Here is a 13593-nt window from a genome sequence, read left to right as displayed (position 1 = left end):
GAACCACATTGTTAATGTCCTACACGTGTTATTTAAAACTAAACCTGAATGTTGGAGAACTCCCCACACAGACTTGCTTTGATTGCCATGCTGGGTTCACAGAGCCAGATCACATCCCACATCTCAATTCACAGACTGTTTTCACTCACTATTTCAATCCTGGGGAAAGGACAACCCGGAGGCAGAAAATTATGATGGCGAGGCAACATCAATCTAGCAAAAAGGGCACGTACTCATGTCCATGGTTTGTCCTTATTTTCAATTGTGGAAATGCTTGGAACAATCTGTTGGTGACATTTTAGCTGGCCTGTCAGACAGAGATGGTCTTGGAATTATACAGTGGTGGCCTGTAGGGGACTCTGAGGATGTGCACAGCATTCGTGACGACCAGAGGAGAAGAAAATCCATGCCCAGCACAGAGGATCATCATCACGAGAAATCAGCAGAAAAGGCTATATTGTTTTTGCAGGATAAGACAGATGTAGTGTAAGAGCATAAAGGACATATTTCTGAGCACATATATGACAGCACTGTGAAACATACTATGTGAGGACATATTTCTAATGATTTTTTTCTGGTTGGAGTTGGCATTTACATAATTTGGATTACAAATTATGACTTTATTTTGAAGCCACTTATTGATAAGTCCTATGATATTTGGTTAGACTTTATTACCCCAATTTACATTAAGACATAGTATGATGAACCTGGTTAATAATTTTAGGATTATTATTTTTAATTTGGGCAATTCCATAACATGCAGTTGCTAATATCTAAGAACCAAACAACTAAGTTAACCACAACTTTTCTACATAGCCTGTAAACAATTTTCTTAGAAAGAGTTTTCTAAGAGATATACCTGGGAGATACGAGATATACCTGGGAGATACGAGCTCCCTTGTATAGTTTCCCAGGTATATTTTCTCAGAGTGTATAAGGAAGGACTATTTCTACAAAATTCCCTATTAGGGTCCTGGGGGTCAAGTAAATTTAGGGAACAGTTCACACCAGGATGTTGACAGTACATTCACATTACATAAACACAATAAATGCTCTGATAAGGCCTGTAGTAAGACACTGTTCTAACTTTCATTACTGTAACACAATTGAATTGGAACATGAAAACCCATTTTTCATGTTAAATTATAAAAGACTTAGGTTATACACTTTAGATAATTGTACCAAAATGTAAAGTCTAGAAGTCTTGCTATCACACACGTGCATTCAGCTATCAGCACAGTTACTTACTACCATGGATTCATCATTTGTAAAATATATACAAATGAAGATAAGTACTTCCCAGAGGGTTTTTTTTAAACAGTAATTGAAATAATGTATATAAAGAAGCTAGGAAAATCCTTGTGAAATATTCAGAATTTCCCAAACAAAAGCTCTGAAACTCTTCCTAAGTCAATATTTTGGACTTGGCTAGTAATAAAAAAGAGGGGGGTCTCAGTAAATGAAACAAAAATATTTACAGGAATAGAGAGGTACAGACATGGAATAGCACACAATATAGAGAAAAATAAAATATTGGTGAGAGTGTACTTGCCATCTTTAATAAAAGAATCTGCTCACCTCCTTTCTTTACAAATAGAAACAAGGACTAACCAAATGCATAAAAAGTTACTCCATTTGTAAATAATTCTAATCTATTACACTATTAAACTCAATAGGGAAAAAAAGTGCTTAGGAGAAGCAATTCTAGGGAAAGAAGTTACTACCCTCCTAATGTACAGTTTATTCATTTAGCTTTAAAAGAACCAGACACACAAGATTCTTTGGCAGTAACCAAAGAAGACGCAATTAACATTTTCAAGTCTATTGGTCCTACCTCTGCTTCAGGCACCCTACATGTGCATCTGACTCATAAATAAGATGACACAGGAAAGGAACTATTGGTTTTTGCACGATCTTTTGCTTGCTTTTTTCCCTGTACACTCAAAATGGTACGGACTATTCTCAAAATAAGGTTCCTGGGATAGGACAGGGTAGCCTGTGCTTGACGATTATTAGAAAAATAATAATAAAATGAACCCAATTCATTTCATTCCAATAATCTTCAAATGTTTTTTCTCACTTCTAACACCTGGCAAGATTGTAAAAATCAAATATGGGGTAACTTACTGCCTCACCATGAAATGATCAAAGGTTCTTCAAAAAGCATTGCTCTTAATTCTAAGTAGTGTCTCTTTGGGAGGATGGCTATTGAGAATCTCCCCAGTAAAAGACATGGGTAATTCCAGACAAGAAAATCTGTCTCCGATTTCCTATCCTCTCCTACACAACTCTGCTCAGGTTTCTTGCTGCCTCTGGGAACCAAAGTCCCATCCACCTATCTAATCTTACCTATAATACAAACAAATAGAGAGAAAATGAAAAGATCCATGGATGGGAAATTGGGAGACCTGAAAATTAATCCTGGATAATACTGGCTCTCCTCCTACTTCACCATATGATCACTGGCAAGACACTGAACCTGCTGAGTCTCAAAGTTTTCATCTACAATTTGAACTGGATGGACTTCAGCAAATCTCTGGAGTTCCTCTCAAATATTATTTGTCTTTTGTTCAAAGGCCTAAACTCTCCTTTTCAAGAAATTAAAGTGGGCTTGATAATAAATGATGACATAGGCTGAGTCACTGTATAGTAATGTGTTGGTGATTGAGACCATCTCCTGACTCTTATACTATCCTCACTCCTCACTGAGGCAAATGCCATAATAATCCATAGAAATTTGAACAGAGGAACAAAAGCCCACCAAAGTATCAAAGGTCAAAGAATAAACCAGTGGTGAAACCATAGTTAACCAGTAGTGGATGTGACAGAGAAAGATAACAAAATTACCATAAATCAATATAATAATTGGAAAATAATAATTTTTAAATGCTAATCATTACCTACATAGAGAAACAAATCAGCTAGGGAAAAAATTATTCCAGAGCAGACAAGAGCTTTCATCAGAGACTGGGGAGAGGGACACAGCTTTGCATGTGATTTTCAAATCCTTTAAGTTTCTCCCATATCCTTGAACTTCTCTTACATTGATGGTCACCACCACCCTCTGCATCACCCCTCCCAGATTTGCGACCCTCTTTTTTCCTTTAAACCTAAGGATGTTTTCTTAAAACTCTTTCACATTTATCTTTTATTGTCATGATAGAGTATTAGATTTCAGAATCTTACCAAAAATAAAGGAAGACCAAAAGGGAAGTAAACTTAGAAAATATACATGCTCTCCAGTTTATGTTAACGTATAGCCACTCTCCACTTCTGGAAGCTTCCTTAGGGTAAACAAAACAAAAAACAAAACAAAACACACCCTTCTTTGTACCACAAATACTCATATTTAGGACCATAATAGGTTGGGAAATTAGTGGTGATAGAAAAATGGGATACATTGAATATATGAGGTACAAAAAATATTTTAATTTAGTGGATGCAATGTTCAGAAGAGGTGAATGAATATACTTATAAAGAAAAGACAGATTTATTAAAGACATTTTCTCCCTTGTAAATGTTTAAGCATATATATTGAAACTAAAAACAAAGATGGTCTTAGATTGTGCAAAGGGTAGTATGATGACTTGAGGGAAAGAAAGTTTGGCCTCATATTATAGCTCAGCCCATAGTAACAGATACAACACGGTGACTTTCACATAGTACGGTTTGACCTGCTCTTTTTTTCAGGCAACCCATTAGTTTACTGGTTTGGAGTCATCAAGACTAAATTTTAAAATTCTTAAACTACATTTTGGAGGTTCTCTTGCTATTATTGTACCTAGTACAAATACATACTAGTAAAATCAAAACTAAGCATTGAAAAAAGTATGTTCTAGACTATTTGAAAACACTCATTGAGTCTTCCATCTGTGATCACACTGTAACCCAGGGGGAAGGGGAGGTGGGTGAGGATGTAAGGAATAAAGAAATCCAAACTACAATAAACATAGGAAGGTGCAAATTAACTGCAGGCAGGGCTTTTAATAGAGAGAACATTCTAACAATTATTTAAGTCCCTGGTACTTGGCCCTGTGATCTGCAGAAATGCCTTAATTTCTGAAGGCTTTCTTTCACTTCTGGGAGCTAACCAGTATTCTTCCAATAATTCCGTTTTCTTATTTATACTTGTATAAAGCTGGGTTCCTGTTACTTGGATGGGAACTAATTCTGACCTATTTAGTATTTTTCAGTATACATTCTTGCTTAAAGTATTTGTCAGTATGTGAAAAGATTTTGAAAAAATGATCTATAAATGCTACACCTTATCCCATCAGTATTATGATTATTTATATTCTAATAGCTAATGATACCACTACTGTGTATACTATATTTTCTTTAAAAACAAACTATTATAAATGCTTCTCTGTCGAACCTCATAGTGGGAGGTAATGAATGTAACTCGTTACATAGGGTAAAGTATAAAAATAAAAAATAATGGAATATCTGAATCTATCCCTAATAGGAACAATAATATCATCAAGTAAGCATTTACCTAGACTTAAATACCTTGAGACGTTTAAAAGGTAACATATCTGTTACTGTTAGTCTATTACCTCTTTGTTCACATTAAGCTCTACTTTCTAAAGTCTGCCAATTGATCATTGTAGAATGGAAATGAGAAGAGATAGGCAACTATGGTTGAGATAGTAGGATTTAAGGATTACTAGTTAAAAATCATAAGATTTCTATGTGAAACATTAAGCTAAAACCTACAAGCTTGTGTGGACAGCAGAAAAAAACTATCTAATATTTAAGTCATCAGTTTGGGAAGGAAAAAGAATAAATAAAATATCTCACAAAATAAGCCCCCAATCAATTTCATGTGCATTATTACATCTACAGAAAAACTAATCAATATTAAATGTATTAGTTATATACAGTAGATCATACATTAGCAACATATTCTGGTAGCACATTAAAGAATATATCTCATAGAAGAAAAATTCAAAATATGCTTCATCAGTTTCTTAATCAGTGCATATTTCTAATAAAATAATATAAGCTCTTCTGTGTACTACCTTTCCTTATTGCCACCAATGTCAGTGGTTTGCTTATTAGACTACCTTACCGATAGCAGTTGGAGGTGGTGAGACGAGAAGGTCCAGAAGCCAATTTGGAAAGGGTCTTCATATTTTTTTAAATTTCTATTTACACTTTAAAATGCACCCATAGTATTCTAAGATGGAATGTGATTCTATCATTTAAAGTTTCTACCCCTATATTTCACCCACAATGTCGTGAGTCTATTCATGTGACACAGCAAATGCCCAAATTAGTCTTATGAAATATTAGCTCTAGTATAATGCTGTATGCACATTCGGACCTATTTATTCATATTCATATAATTATACTAATAACCTTGAGGAAATGGAAACTGTAAGAATGAGGAATAAAGCCACATTATTTCAATGAGATTGAGGTTTTTTGTTTTTATTTTACATTTTTCTATTGTGAAATTTAACATATATACATAACAGTGATAAAGAGATTGCGTTTTAAAATGTCAAAAATTCAAATAGAAGGTTTGCTGAAAATTAACATTCAAATGCCTTATATTTTATAAATTTTATAAATACTTGGGCTTTTAAGGATTCCAATTACTCTTTCAATGCTTTATATTCATTTGGAAACTCTCCTTAAAACAGTGTACATCATTAAGCTTACATACCTAATCAGCAAATTACCTCAAAGCTGAACAATAATCAAACTTGAATTCTGCACACAAAGATGAGATTATATTAGGACTATTTAGTTAAGGGATGTTTTAAGAATTTTGAAGGGTTGTGGTAGAGCTGAATCAAGTAGAACAACCATACATCAAGATAATAGAAAGAAATTGGTGTATATTGCTCTCTGAATATATTTGAATATATATTTTGTTATCGTCTGCATGTCTAGAATTTTCTGACTGTGAATGTTTTAATAAAAGATGGTTTGTTGAAGGAAAGACATGAGTAAAGCCATACTCAAGTACTTATTTAGATAATCTGAGTAAGATTTAAAAAGATGAGTCTTATAAAAGGCTCATACAAATCTAGGAGTAAAACATTAAGATCTCCAAGACTACACAGACAGAAAACATGAATAAAAAAGCAACAAAGAAAAACACAATTTTAAATCTTCAACTTAAAATTTAAATTATCTATAAGTTTTTGATTATCAAATTAACAAAGTATTTCATGGTAGAAATCCATGCTGGGAGGATGACAATGGCATGACATATACAGAAAAGAGCTGTGAAAAGTTTATTCTATTTGACTCTAGGAATATATTTTAAGGAAAAAACACACTTCTATAAACATGAATACAAAAAACTATTCACTGTGGTAATTAAATACTAATAAAAGAAAAGCAATTGGAAATAATCTAATTCTCCACCATTTTAATAATGATTACTAAATTATGATAGACATATCCTATAACTGTCATACTACTTTAATGATGGTATTTTTACAGAAACAGGGACATTTCTTATGAGTAAGTAATAGATAACACAAGATAGAAAAGACCAAATGCACTGAGATATCTTCTGGATATACATTCACATATGCATGCATTTCCAAAAGGAAATATATAAAATGCTAAAAATTTTAATATTACTTTTATTTTCATCCTTCTGTAACTTGCCCGCCCTTTTTCTAATAATAGAAACTTTCTGGCCTGTGGGAACCCCATTGCATCTGGTTCACATGAAAATGACCAGACCTTCTTTCTGTCTTCAGTCATAATCACAGTACTTCTTCCAGGACCCAGTGTTTACTGCAGAAATGGGCACATGACAAAACCAATATCTTCCCTGAGAGAGATGTTTCTTCTCAGATATCAAATAGGCACATTTTATTCCTTAACACAGAAAGAATCTTATAGCTTGAATTTATTTATTACTCTAACAGTGATTTTATATTTCTCATGATTAATATACACTTACCCAATAACAAAACAAAACAAAACAAAACAAAACAAAAAACTATGTCTTTCTGTGTTAAGCAAGTTGACATTTTCATCCCACTCCATCGAAGTTTCGTAACAATTAGAAAGACCCTGGTTAGGGCACTGTTCTAGAGTATTGTCCTCACCAAGGAGGGGTACACTAAATCCTATAATAAACATTATAGATAAGAAATACCATCTCCTTTAAAAGGGGTAATTGCTGAAACCATATCTTGGGTTCAAGTCACACAAATCTTCAAATTGTAGTAAAATTATACCTAACATACACTCCTTCAGTTATGTTTTGCATTTCCTTGACTCTTTGCCTAGTTCGAAAGAATCTTTAAATTGGTAACATTTTGCATAACTCCCATAGCTTAATCTCATTGTAGTCACAACTTCTAATGTCATTTTAATAAGCAACGAATAATATCAATCCCTTTGTCTCTGAGTTACCTGTGCAGGAGTGGAGTGTCCGATGTGTCAAGGTTACACGATGTGACCCTATAATGGCTGCCAGAGCAGTAAAAACAAAGAGAATCTGGACCCTTCAACTTCCACAGTGGAAGGAGAGAGATTTTCCCAAAATAGAGCAGGGAAGGGGGATTATATTTTAAGAGTCTGAAATGAGAATTACCTATCATAACCTGCCTACATCCTTGACAATGTAGTGACTCCTGGTGGTTATTCCAACTCTCTGCATGTCACGCCAACAAAGCTTGTGAGATTTCCATTGACTTTGGACTGATTCTTATCCTGGCTCTTGTCTGTTCTCTGTATTCCTCACTTTTCCTTTTATGCTCATATAGTCTGTTCAAACGGCATGATTTACCTTTTCCCTAACACATTCCAAAAACACTGTTTAATTTCTAGTTTCTTAACATTATGGATTAATAATAGATAATACAGTTTATTGTTTGTTTGTTGTTTGCTTATTAAGTGGCATCTTAATGGATAAATCAGAACAGGGATCAAGACTGAAAGGAAGGAAATCAGGAAAAAGTAACTACAGTCCTTTAGGGAAAAAGTAATAGTTATCTGAGCTACCCAGAGCCTATGATAAAATTTCAATTAATCTGAAAAACATGAACAGTATAGGTAATTTTTTAAAAAGTTAAACCTAACCAAATTATACATACCCACTATAATATGAAAGTATTCTTGCTTTTTACTTGGTAGAGGTGTCCTTTCTTTAAAAAATAAAATTATTATATTTTAGTTTTTACTATTTTTAATGTCTTCACTTAGCAAAAATAGAGTAGCTTAATCTCATTGTAGTCACAACTTCTAATGTCATTTTAATAAGCAACGAATAATATCAATCCCTCTGTCTCTGAGTTACCTGTGCAGGAGTGGAGTGTCCGATATGTCAAGGTTACACAATGTGACCCTATAATGTTCTCAGTTACCTATTTTTTAAAACTATCCTTCAAGGAAATCTAAAAATCTGTGATAATAATGGGTTAATAGCTATTTAATAGCTCTGCCTACTAAAAGTATATATAAAATATTACAAAGTTAGCAACAAATCCTTTGAGGGAGGACAAAGGATCCATGTATGTATTTTCAATTAATTCTTATTTTGATGTTTTCCCTTTAATTAATGCTTTGATTTTCTAGTTGCACCTGGGGGTGATTTTGTTTAATTTTGTTGAGATTTGTTATTAAGGACTTGACAGGATTTTTTAATGAAAATAAACAAGCCTACACATTTTAGGGAATTGTTAGCCCAGGTTGTATTTAGAAGGGTATATATATTTCATCTAAATATTTGTCAGCTTCTGCAAACCTCATTATGCCTTTCAGTTAAAAACTTAAAAGCAAATGAATTAAGGAATTAGGTATAAAAAGCTTGCTTTTTAGCTATGGATTTACTACTCGAGAACTAGATGACTTTAGATTTTAAGACTCGATTTCCTTGGTTATAAAACATGCTCATAATGAATTATAATAGAAAATGTTCTTTTTGTATAATACTTGTTTGGAAACTTTTAGGAAAGTTGCAAGAGTACTGATGCTCCAGGATTTTAGATGGATCTTAACCGTAGTGGGCAGGTGGCATGACAGCAGAAAGCAGGTACTCAGGGAGGGAAAAAAAAGCCAACGCTGTGGGAATAGATTCATGTCAGACCTGAGGCCAAACATTAGAAAATAGATGAAGGATTGGCATCCAGGAAATCAGGAATGGTTTGAAAAGGGAACTGCAAAGCACTCTAATCCAAATATTTTCAGAAATAGGTCATGAGAAAGAAAAATGTTTAGTTTACATTGTATTCTGTTATGGTTGTGTGGTTCCTTTGACTTAGAGACACAGAGCTAGTGAGCCACAATCAGAAGAATTTTGACTGTCAAATAACAAATAAGATATAAATGTGAAAACAGTTGCAATTATGTATTTATTAAGCTATTTTCTCTATATGCCAAAACAAATGCTTAAACAAGAATTAAATATATTTATACTAGTTTCTTTCTCTGATTTGGAAATGAGTATCGAGTGTTCTCTATGTGCAAGAGATATTGCTAGATACTACACAGCATACAGAGGTTTAAAAGACAAAGTTTCTGCACTCAAGAAGTTTACAGAAAAGTTATCTATATTGGCACCAGAGTTGTCATACTCATTGCTTTTCTCCAAGTTATAAGTCAAAAATTTTCCCAAGTGAATATTGCAATAACTTTCATTTTCACCCTTTTCTTTATACCTATATTGTAGTATTGAAATTTAACTATAGGATTCATTCAATTAACTGGGTATTTATAAGTATCTTTTTTCAAATTGATAAAATGATACCTAATGAAAACAACAAAACTAAATTTGAGAAAATAACACTGAAAATATCATTTAGATTAAAATATCCATGTAAACAAAGCTATAATTCCTACTACATCAAACCATACCTACTGATTCCTATATTCATTGTTTGATTCATTCATTTAATAGGTATTTCTTAAGCAGTAATAGGTACTAGTTACTGTATTACATGCTAAAGATAATAAATTGAAGAATATATTAAAAGAATACTAAAATTTTGGATTCAGACCAAAGTGGACTCAAGTCCTATTTCCCTTTATTTCCTCAAGTTGTACAACTTTGGGCAAATTAATCTCTCTGATTCTCAGGTTCTTTCACTGCAAAATGGTGGTATAATGCACACATTTTATTGGAGTGTTGTAAGAATTGGATGAGATTGAGCTTGAAAAACCTAATATAGTATTTAGCATTCAAAAAATGCACAAAAGGGTAATTATTATTCTCAATTAATATGAGAAAGATAGGTATGACAATATTGATGAAAAAGTAATTCACTTGTTATGTTACATAGGATTAGAGTCAGGAGGAAATCATTGGTAGTAGATACTATTTGGCCCACCTCTGAAATTTGCTTAAGGAGAAGGGAACAGTATCTGCATTAGATGAACTGGAATATGCAAAAGAAAAGCAGAATGAAGAGTCTTTAGTTCAATTTAGTTTCCTAATTATTTGTCATAATTATCATCTTAGAAAACAAGCATTGTTATACTCCTTATACAGAAGAGAAAACGAAAGTTCAGAAATATTTAAGAGTGTATCCCAGTGTTTCTCAAACTATCAGTGGCGAAGGACCAAGTATTTTTATTTTCAATCCACTATGTGCCAATACATTTGCTAAATACAATAAAAATTAACTGAACCATAGTATCAAAATTAAAGAATAATATAAGTTCTGATTCTTTTAATAGATTCTACAAACATAAAACTATAGTTAAGTAAATACAGTCAGAAAAATACAACATAAGGAAAAGGAAAAATATATAGACACTGTACATATTGTTCATTGATAGTGTGTGTATAGGCGACTAATATGGATAATTCCTTATTGGAGAACCTAAGATGGCCGCTAGGTGAGACAGGGCAAAAAAAACACCTCTGTGAAAAATACTAGATAAAAACCAGAAAGTGACCCACTACACCAGTTCCAGAGTAGCACCAGCCAGACAAGTTCTGCTAAATCTACAGGGACCGTGAATTTGGTGAAACCAGGAGTCTGCATTCTGAAACCAGTGAGTGAGTCAGCTGAAAGTCCCTTGGCTGCGCTGCGGTGTGGGGAAATGGTGGGTTCACGTTTGGAGATGGACTAGTTCTTTAAAAAAAAAAAGCCCGGGAGCAGCTGCAGATATGACGGGGAGGGCCACACAGTGAAGCACGGTGGGAGTGGGCTTGACTAACGCCTCGGTGTCTGGCATGGAGGATACCCCTTCCCACACCTGCTGATGACTGTCTCAGGCCCAGGGGAGCAAAGGAGAGCCAAAGAGAGAAAGGACCACACAACTTGCAGCTATCTCCCTGGCGGGCAGGGGACGCTCCTGCCCGGACCGGACCCACAGCTCAGAGCTGCGCCACGAAGTCCAGTGTGATGGGGAGTCTTTCCCACAGCACCACACACACGCCACAGTGTTGGCCGTGGACAGGGGCCTTTAATACACCAACGGCTGATTGTCACAGAACTGGGAGGGCAGTGCTGTGTGGAAAGGGGGAAGTTAACGTGCCCCATTCAACCATCTTTGAAGTGGGCTGGGAAAGCCCCTGCAAGGCCTGGCGTCCCTGGAGGCCAGCGCACACTTGTGACATGGTATGGCCTTCCCTCAGCAGAGGTCCTGGAAGAGCACAGCAGGGAAGAGGGAACCACTCGGAAATCCCAGGGAACCTACGCCAATACCAAGGACTTGTGAGTCAGCAGCAGAGAACAGCCTTAAATCTCCAGGAACACCTGGGAGGTTTGATTATTAAAGCTGCCCTACCTCCCTAACCACTCAGACACATGCCCCTCATTCAGGGCAGACAGCACCAACTACACACCCAAATTAAGTGCACCAATTGGACCCCACAAGAGTCGGATCCCCACACACCACAAAGACAAAGTTGAGGAGAACTGATTTGAGAGGAACAGGTGACTCACAGATGCCATCTGCTGGTTAGATAGAGAAAGTGTATGCCACCAAGCTAGAGTTCTGACATATTAGAGATCGAGTAAAGCAAATGCCAAGAGGCCAAAAACAACAGAAAATCTTAAAGCATATGATAAAACCAGACAATATGGAGAACCCAAACCCAAACACCCAAATCAAAAGATCAGAAGACACACAGTACTTGGTACAATTAATCAAAGAACTACAGACAGGCAACAAGAGCATGGCACAGGATATAAAAGACATAAAGAAGACCCTAGAAGAGCATAAAGAAGACATTGCAAGAGTAAATAAAAAAATAGAAGATCTTATGGAAATTAAAGAAACTGTAGGCCAAATTAAAAAGACTCTGGATACTCATAATACAAGATGAGAGGAAGCTGAAAAACAACTCAGCCTCCTCGAGGACCACAGAACAGAAAATGAAAGAACAAAAGAAAGAATGGGGAAAAAAATCAAAAAAATCAAAATGGATCTTAGGGATATGATAGATAAAATAAAACGTCCAAATTTAAGAATCATTGGTGTTCCAGAAGGGGAAGAGAAGGATAAAGGTCTAGAAAGAGTATTCAAAGAAATTGTTGGGGAAACTTCCCCAACCTTCTACACAATATAAATACACAAAGCAGAAATGCCCAGCGAACTCCAAATAGAATAAACCCAAATAAACCCACTCCAAGACATGTTCTGATCAGACTGTCAAATACTGAAGAGAAGGAGCAAGTTCTGAAAGCAGCAAGAGAAAAGTAATTCACCACATACAAAGAAAACAACTTAAGACTAAGTAGTGATTACTCAGCAGCCACCATGGAGGCGAGAAGGCAGTGGCATGACATATTTAAAATTCTGAGAGAGAAAAATTTCCAACCAAGAATACTTTATCCAGCAAAACTCTCCTCCAAATTTGAGGGAGAGCTTAAATTTTTCACAGACAAACAAATGCTGAGAGATTTTGCTAATAAAAGACCTGCCCTACTTCAGATACTAAAGGGAGCCCTACTGAAAGAGAAACAAAGAAAGGAGAGAGAGATATTGAAAATTTTAACAGACATATATAGAATATTACATCCCAGGTCACCAGGACACACATCCTTCTATAGTGATCACAGATCTTTCTCCAGACTGGACCGTATGCTGAGACATAAAAGCAAACCTCAATAAATTAAAAAAAAAAAAAAATGAATTTGTTCAAAGCACATTCTCTGACCACAATGGAATACAAAGAGAAGTCAATAACCATCAGAGACTTGGAGAATTCACAAACACCTGGAGGATAAAAATGAGGGGGAGATATAAACATTTCTGGATAATCAAAAGCTGAGGGACTTCATCACCAGTAATCAGTCCTATAAGAAATGCTAAAGGGAGTTGAGCAGGCTGAAAGGAAGGGACACTAAACAATTGACTGAAGCTACATGAAGAAATAAATATTTCCAGTAAAGATCACATGGTAAATATAAATACCAATACTACTGTCTTTTTGATTTATAACTCCACTATTTACTTCCTACAGGATCTAAAATACATAAACTGTAATGATAAATCAGTGGTTTTGGACTCAATGTTAAATATGTAATTTTTGACAAGAACTACATAAAGGTGGGGGAATGATGGAGAATAGGAACATAGTTTATGTGTCCTATTGAAGTTAAGTTGGCATCAAAGAAAAACAAGATTGTTGTAGATTTAAGAGGTTAAATTTAAGCCCCAAGG

This window comes from Choloepus didactylus, chromosome 15 (genome assembly GCF_015220235.1).
Source record: "Choloepus didactylus isolate mChoDid1 chromosome 15, mChoDid1.pri, whole genome shotgun sequence".
In the NCBI taxonomy this organism is placed as follows: domain Eukaryota; kingdom Metazoa; phylum Chordata; class Mammalia; order Pilosa; family Megalonychidae; genus Choloepus; species Choloepus didactylus.
Note: the sequence above shows the minus strand (reverse complement) of the source record.